This window comes from Colobus angolensis, unplaced genomic scaffold, assembly GCF_000951035.1.
Source record: "Colobus angolensis palliatus isolate OR3802 unplaced genomic scaffold, Cang.pa_1.0 Scaffold1, whole genome shotgun sequence".
NCBI classification, from domain to species: Eukaryota; Metazoa; Chordata; class Mammalia; order Primates; family Cercopithecidae; genus Colobus; species Colobus angolensis.
Window position 1 is genome coordinate 10,365,412 of NW_012110918.1, and position 8,485 is coordinate 10,373,896.

At 46.1% G+C, this 8,485-nt stretch overlaps 1 protein-coding gene across 1 annotated transcript in view; it reads left to right on the plus strand.

Moving 5' to 3' along the window:
• RAB37 (RAB37, member RAS oncogene family) overlaps positions 1-8,485 on the plus strand; it is a 107,323-nt gene that overhangs the window by 13,945 nt on the left and 84,893 nt on the right. The window lies entirely within an intron of this gene.

Sequence of the window (8,485 nt, forward strand, 5' to 3'; positions counted from 1 at the left end):
ATATATATGTGTTTATTTATACATATGTGTGAGATAGATAGATAGATAGATAGATAGATAGATAGATAGATAGATAGATAGATAGATATAGATAGATAGACAGATAGATCCACCATAGGAATTTTGTTACACACATTCTTACCTTCATTCTTTTTAATCACTACATAGCATTCCATTGTATAGATAAATGAAAATTCATGGTTTATTGTGAGATTTTGAAACTTCATAGAAAGGTACAAAGACTAGAAGAACAAAAAGAAAATGACACATGTACCTACCATCTACATTTACTAAATGCTAACATTTTGCCTCAAAAACAATAAAAAACAAAGGAACCTCCCACAGGTAGCTGGGATCCACTTTGCGAGATTGCCATGGGACAGAAGGTTAATTTGGTTACTTTGGTTTTGTTTTGATGTGGAGTCTTGCTCTGTCGCCCAGGCTAGAGCAAGTGGCACAATCTTAACTCACTGCAACCTCCGCCTCCCGGGTTCAAGCAATTCTCCCACCTCAGCATCCTAAGTAGCTGGGATTACAAGTGTGCACCACCACAACCAGCTAATTTTTTTTGTGTTTCTAGTAGAGACTGGGTTTCACCATGTTGACCAGGCTGGTCTCGATCTCCTGACCTCAAGTGATCAGCCTGCCTCGGCCTCCCACAGTTTTGAGATTACAGGCTTGAGCCACTGCGCCCTGCCCTAGTTTGGCTACTTTGAAATCACAGCCTGGTGGGTCTGTGGCACTTTTTTAGTTATACTTCATTTTGTAGAAGAGAAAAGAGATCTGAGGGATATTCAGTGGTTGTTCAAGGGCACTCGGCAGGGAATAAAAGAGAAACCCCAACCCAAGCTTCAACTTCTGCTTATCCCTTCCTAGATTCCCAGGGTCCTTAGGAAAGGGAAGGCTTGGACTGGGAGCTCCCCCAAACCCCTTTATCACTGACTTCCAGAAATGCTAGTGAAGCCCAGGTGACAATCTCAGCCTGGCCCAGGATAAACACCAAAGCAAAATCAATGCCAATGGCAGACATTCATTCACAAAGTGGCTTCAAGACCCTGCATGCAGAGCTGCTCAGGTGAAGCAGGCCCAAATGCTGTTAATTGGGTCTTAGGTGCGGAAGAGCCAAACAACAGCATCCCCTGGGGATTTGCCTCCATCAACCCAACTGCAGGGTAAGAAGCCCAGGAAGGCGAGCCGAGTCTTGCAAGCACCAGCACTGCTCCTGGATGGACTCTCCTTCACTCTACCTCCACATCCTCCACGTACTCTCCCATCTACCCTCATATCTTATTATTATTTTTTTTTTTCTTGAGACAAAGTCTCACTCTGTCACCCAGGCTGGAGTGCAGTAGCACCATTTCGGCTCACCGCAACCTCTGCTTCCAGGTTCAAGCAATTCTCCTACCTCAGCATTTCAGGTAGCTGGGATTACAGGCACATGCCACCACGCCTGGCTAATTTTTTGTATTTTTAGTAGAGATGGGGTTTCACCATGTTGGCCAGGCTGGTCTTGAACTCCTGAGCTCAGGCAACCCACACACCTCAGCCTCCTAAAGTGCTGGGATTACAGATGTGGGACACCACGTCCAGCCTATTATTATTATTTTTGAGACAGTCTCACTCTGTTGCCCAGGCTGGAGTACAGTGGCACCATCTCAGCTCACTGCAACCTCCACCTCCCGGATTCAAGTGATTCTCCTGCCTCAGCCTCCTGAGTAGCTGGAACTACAGGCACGCACCACTACACCTTTTTTTTTTTTTTTTTTTTAGTAGAGATGAGGTTTTGCCATGTTAGCCAGGCTGGTCTCTAACTCCTGACCTCGAATGACCCACCCGCCTAGGCCTCCCAAAGTGCTGGGATTACAGGCGTGAGCCACACAACCAGCCTCTTATTGTATTTTAAACTGACATACTGTACCTACATCTCCACTGGTTCTTTCCCTTGCCACCTGCCAGACAGCTGGATGTAACAGTGCAAGGATGCAAGATCTCTGGGGAGCAGTCCTTCTTTGCTTATTATTAATTTTGCACAGGCTGTGTGAGGTTTTGAAATGAGTGCACTGTCTGAATTTTGCAACTCTTTCCACTGAACTGAGGGCAGGCACTGGGAAGTATAACTGAGATCAGGGTCTGTGACCTGTTGCTTCTCTGTTGTGGAAACCCTCCATGTCATTGATAGAGGGCAGCATTCTGCGTGTAAACGCCAACAAGTGCCAGTGCTCTGCTCTGCTCATAGCAGATTTCTGCTACGCAAGGGTGCAGAATGTCGCTTCTGTACTTCTGACCTTCGGGGACAGTCTTTCCCCTCCCTGACTTCTGAGCCCCTCCTCAGAGGTATCTCCAGGAAAACAAATGAGTCTATTGTATTTGTTTATTTTTTATATTTATTTATTTATTTATTTATTTTGAGCTGGACTCTTGCTCTGTCTCCCACGTTGGAGTGCAGTAGTGCAATCTTGGCTCACTGCAACCTCCATCTCCCAGGTTCAAGTGATTCTCCTGCTTCAGCCTCCCAAGTAGTTGGGATTACAGGGGCCTGCCACCACACCTGGCTAATTTTTGTATTTTTAGTAGACATGGGGTTTCACCATGTTGGCCAGGCTGGTCTCGAACTCCTGACCTCAGGCGATCCACCTGCCTCGGCCTCCCAAAGTGCTGGAATTACAGGCGTGAGCCACCACACCCAGCCAACACACCCTTTCTTGATGCAAGAGTTGCAGACCCTCAGGACAGGACCATGTGAAGATGTGGTCACAGTGGACTACTTGGGGAAGGGGCTTGTGCTGGGGCAGGAGGAATCTGATTGCTTCAAGGGGCCCTTTCACAACTAATGAAGAGCTCCACAGCCCTCATGAGTGACAACCTTCATCAGCCTCCAAACAAAGAGGGTCACTAGAGGCCCTCAGGGGAAGACTCACTACACCAGCGGACAGAGACATGGTAGAGAGGATCCATGCCTGGAGAACAGTGTGAACCAGATCCATGGCTGCCAATTCTCAGTCCATACCTAAGTACCAGCCCCTGACCAAGTACCAATTGATGTGTAGGAAATGATACACACACATCAGTAGATGTTACCAACTGTCCTTTCTTAGGACATACAATCATCCCGAGACTTGGGGTGCTCAAAGGTCCTTTCTTTTATGAAGTTATGGTGACAATGGATTGTTGAGTAGAAACTTTAAGCAACCCCTCACTTAACCAACTTATTAGGTCAACCAATACCTTCAATCTCTTACTGGAGCACACTGATTAAGCCTGAGACCGAGTGCTCACAGCTAGCGGGCTCTTCTCTGCTCTCATGGTTGTGGTACCTGGTTAACAAGAATGCATTTGGGCCCATACTTGCTTATGCTGGTCGTACGTGTTAATTAGAATGATGTACTTGAATCAATTCACCCATAAACAAAGAAATTGGCCGGGCATGGTGGCTCACGCCTGTAATCCCAGCACTTTGGGAGGCCAAAGCAGGGGGATTACCTGAGGTCAGGAGTTCCAGACTAGCCTGGCCAACATGGTGAAATCCCATCTCTACTAAAAATACAAAAAAATTAGCCGAGCATGGTGGCAGGTGCCTGTAATTCCAGTTACTTGGGAGGTGAAGGCAGGAGAATTGCTTGAACCTGGGAGGCTGAGGTTGCAGTGAGCCAAGTCTGGCAACAGAGTCAGACTGTGTCTCAAAAAGAAAAAGAAAAAACAAAGGAATTTAAACAGAAAGACTATTGACCAATAAAATAAGAGTAAAAAAAAAGAGAACTGTTATCTCTACAAAAACTAAACTGAGTGCTTTGGAAAGACTGTAAAAGCCTGTCACTTTTTAAAATGCTATCAAATTAGAAATGAATGAGAGAACTATAAAATATTGGAAAGAAATGCATAAAAATGAAGAAATATTTTGCAATCAGGTGGCTTCCTAGGTTTCTAGAATTTATTGCTTCATTTTAAAGAAACTGGAACTGAAACCCCAGGACCATGAGTGTGTGGTTTGTGCAGGAAAGGCAATGGGCCCCACTTTTCAGCAGACTTGTAAGCAAAGCAAAGGCTTTAGGTCTACATCAAAATACTTGCTAATAACTACACATTTAGATATTTTAAGTCAAAATAAAACATGTAGAGGAAAAATAGGCTGGGCGCAGTGGCTCACACCTGTAATCCCGGCACTTTAGGAGGCTGGGGCAGGTGGATCACTTGAGGTCAGTTCAAGACCAGCCTGGTCAACATGGTGAAATCCTGTCTCTACTAAAAATACAAAATTAGCCAGGTGTGGGCCGAACATGGTGGCTGACTCACACCTGTAATCCTAGCACTTTGGGAGGCGGAGGCGGGCAGATCACCTGAGGTCAGAAGTCCAAGACCAGCCTGACCAACATAGTGAAACCCCATCTCTACTAAAAATACAAAAATTAGCCAGGCATGGTAGCACATGCCTGTAATTCCAGCTACTCAGGAGGCTGAGGCAAGAGAAACGCTTGAAGCCGGGAGGCAGAGGTTGTGGTGAGCCAAGATTGTGCCACTGCACTCTAGCCGGGGTGACAGAGCAAGACTCTGTCTGAAAAAAAAAAGAAAAGAAAAGAAAAGAAAAAATACAGTATATCTCTTTTATGAGTTCCTGGTTTAACAAACTTTTTCAATGAACTGGTCAATTACCAATTCCAGTGAAGTGAAATTGAATAAGAATTTACCTACTTGGTTCAGACATATTTGACTGGCAAAGAAAACTAAAAAGCTAAAAAAAAATTTTAAAAAAAAAGTGCCTACTTGGTAGAATAAAAGGCTGATCACTGTATCTGTCCTTGCCAATCTAAAAATTTATTGGTACATGAAATCAACCAATTCCAGCAGTCTGCCCTTTCCAGGCTAAGCAGCTGTGAGCTCTATTTTTTAAGATGTCAAGCAAAGGTAGCCTTTCACTTCACTTCTGTGCAAATTTATCTTACTCATGGATTTTGGAGGTTGCCAACTCAGTGTTTTTTTTACTCCCTCAACTGACGCTCAAGCAGTGCTGTCTTCTGAAAGCCAATGATATGCGCATAGTTCTCAAAAGGAGGCTGTCCAAACCTTACAGGCTTATCAAGAGGAATCTTTTTTGAGACAAGGCCTCACTCTGTCCCCGAGGCTGGCATGCAGTCATATGATCTCGGCTCACTTGCAGCCTCAACTTCCTATGTTCAAGCAATCCTACCCCTCAGCCTCTGGAGTAGCTGGGACCACAATTGTGCACAACCACGCCCAGCTGATTTTTTTATTTTTGGTGGAGATATCCTTTTTGCAGGCCTCCCTATGTTGCTCAGGCTGGTCTCAAACTCCTGGGCTCAATCTATCACCCACCTTGGCCTCCCAAAGTGCTGAGATTAGAGGCGTGAGCCACAATGCCTGGCCTGGAATCTTTAAATATTAATAATTCAAAAACCAGGAAGGGAAGCCCCAGCAACTTTAGATGGCTATAAATAATTAGGCACTCAATCAGGATTGAGTGCTTAGAAATCCTGTAGTTTGTTTTAACAGAATGTGCTTTCCTGGAAATCACACAGCAAGATAGTAAATGCTACCCTCACTCAGACCTGAGGAACCATATATAAGTTCTCTCTCTTGCAATAAACGTGCTGGCCAGCCACCCAAACTCTGCCTTAACAAAGTCAAAGACGGGGCGCAGGAATACGACTGAGACTACACCCAGATACAAATCTGTAGACATTATGGAACAATTTCCTTTCCTGCCTCTTGTGTATATCTGCCTCCCTCCTCTCACCCCAGCTACTTCTCTAGCGCGCTAAACTCTAGCTCAGGCTTGAACAAACCTGGCTGGATTAGCAGCTGACTCCTACAGTCATAGCACTGCACAGAGAGAACCCAGACACTTCCTATCAGGACCACAAGGCAGAGATCTGCTCTGTCCAGCTCTGGAATTGACTAGACTGGCTCATGACTGTCAACCCATTTCTGAGAATATGAAAAGGTCCCTTTCAGACTGCCACCAATTCAGAGGGCTAAAACTTTAGAGAAAAATAGTATATCCAGTAATCTATTCTCCCTCGTAGACATTTCCTTGTTTTTTTGAGACAGGGTCTTGTTCTGTCACCCAAGCTGAAGTACAGTGGCATGATCACAGCTCACTGCCACCTGGAAATCCTGGGCTCAACTAATCCACCTGCCTCAGCCTCCCAAGTAGCTGGGACCACAGGTGCCTGGCTAATTTTTGTTTTGTTTTGCTTTTTTGTAGAGATAGAAATCCTCAAGCAATCCTCCCACCTCAGCCTCTCAAGTAGCTGGGACTACAGGCATGCGCCACCACATCCAGCTAATTAATTAATTATTGTATGTCTCCCTATGGTGCCCAGGCTGCTCTTGAACTCCTGGGCCCAATCAATCACCTGCCTTGGCCTCCCAAAGCACTGGGATTATAGATGTGAGCCACCATGCCCAGCCTGTAGACACCTTTTTCCAAAGTTTGACTAAGGCAACTAAAATGGATCAGAATGGATCGGTCTTCCCATGCTGTTTCACAACTCTTCAGCTCAGCCAGGTCACAACCTTCCTCCCAGCCCATGTCCACCATCCAGATGAAGGTAGAAGCAGCCCCATTCCTCCAACCAAGCCAAATTGAGCTAAATTCTAGTCTTCCCTGTGTGTCCAGCTTAATGTCAGAAGTTTCATGGCAATAATCTTTGCTGGGATCTATGATTATATATTACCAGAAAAGATGAATCCCTTTCTATCCAACATAAGCATGTACTTATACATTCTGGGTAGTGCTGGCTACTTGAAATAAACTCTGAACTAAATCCACTTTATGCACGATCGTTGAAATGGCACAGTGATGCTCTGGCCCAAGGTCTTATATTATTACTTTTATTCTTATACCTTGACTTACTCTAATTTGGCTCTGCTTTGAACTTTTCCATTTTAAGATCTCTCTGTGGGTGCTTCTTGCTCTGTAAATTTAAAACAGTCTATGTCAAAAACAGTCTCACTCTGACCTGACCAGCTTAGACGACTAGCTCAAGAATAGTCAAGCTTGCTTGGGCTCTGTGAAGTCCCCCAGGACAGAAAAGCCCTGGAGATTCCAGGGAATCATTTTTGAGGTCATGGGAGCAGGATCTCTCCGTCAAGGTCACCAATGTCAGATGTGTCCATAGCTATGAGGTGTCCATAGCTATGAGGAGTCAGGCAAACCCCAGGACACATTGATATGGACTGCTAAACATGCCCACAGCCTCCTACCCACTGGGTCACCAGCCTGTGGTGCTCAGGCACAGCTCATCATCTCTTCCCAAGCCATGATGCCTTTCCCTGACACTTTATCCCCAACCCCTCCCTACAATCCACCGGTCCAACAAAATCAACCTAGGTGAAGTGATAGACCTTTGTCCTCCAGCCAGGGAACATCGTAGTCCCTTACGTCTCCCCAGTTCTCAGGAGGGGAAAAAGGAGTCTTTCCACTTCACGCTTCTGGGCAGTCAATCCTGAAATTCCTTAGGCTGTTTGGCCCGGGACTTCCCTCCCAGAATGGTGAACACCGCTGCCTTTGCTCTGAGAGCTTGCCTTCTGCTCCAAATGCACTGCTTATTCATTAAGTCAACCAATAAACATTTGAGAACCCACCATGTGCCAGACAGTAACTAGGCACCGGGGATACGGGAGTGAATGAGACAAAGTCCCCACTTAAGGCAGCCCGCTGCCTAGAGGAGACGGGGAAAATGATAAACATAGACCCCACTAAGCAAGTCACTTCACCAAAGGAAATGAAGCGGAGCAACAAGACAGAGAGAAATTGGAGGTGGGCTGCAGGGACCACTGCCCCTTAAGTGGCCAAGGAAGGACTCTTCTAAGAGGTAACATTTAAGCTGAGATGTGATGATAAAAAGGAGCTAACTATTCGCCAATCTGCAGGAAGAGCATTCTGGAAAGGAGGAATAGCAAGTGCCAAGGCCCTAAGAAGGGAGCAAGCCTTATCTTGTTAGAAGGACAGAATAAAAGCCGGTGTGCATGCAGCAGAGCCTGTGAGAGGCAGGGTGGATGGAGATGGGGGTGAAGGGGCAGCCAGCAGCCCATGGATCCCCTGAGAACTTGCAGGCTGGGAGAGAAACCACCAGAAGGCTATAAGCAGGGAGTAATCACATCTGTGTTTGGAAAAGATCACTCTGGTTGCTGGGAGGAGAATGGACTCCACTGCAGAGAGTGAAAGAGGAAGACCAGGCAGGGAATGGTTGCTTGGGCTAGGCTGGTAACCGCAGAAATGATGAGACATAGTGGGGTTCAGGGTACTTTCTGGAAGGAAGGCTGTCAGGTTGCTAGAATAAAGATAGTAAGTCCGGCCGGGTGTGGTGGCTCACACCTGTAATCCCAGCACTTTGGGAGGTCGAGATAGGCAGATCACTTGAGGCCCGGAGTTCGAGACCAGCCTGGCCAACATGGTGAAACCTCATCTCTACTAAAAACACGAAAATTAGCCAGGCATAATGGCAGGTGCCTGTAGTTTCAGCCA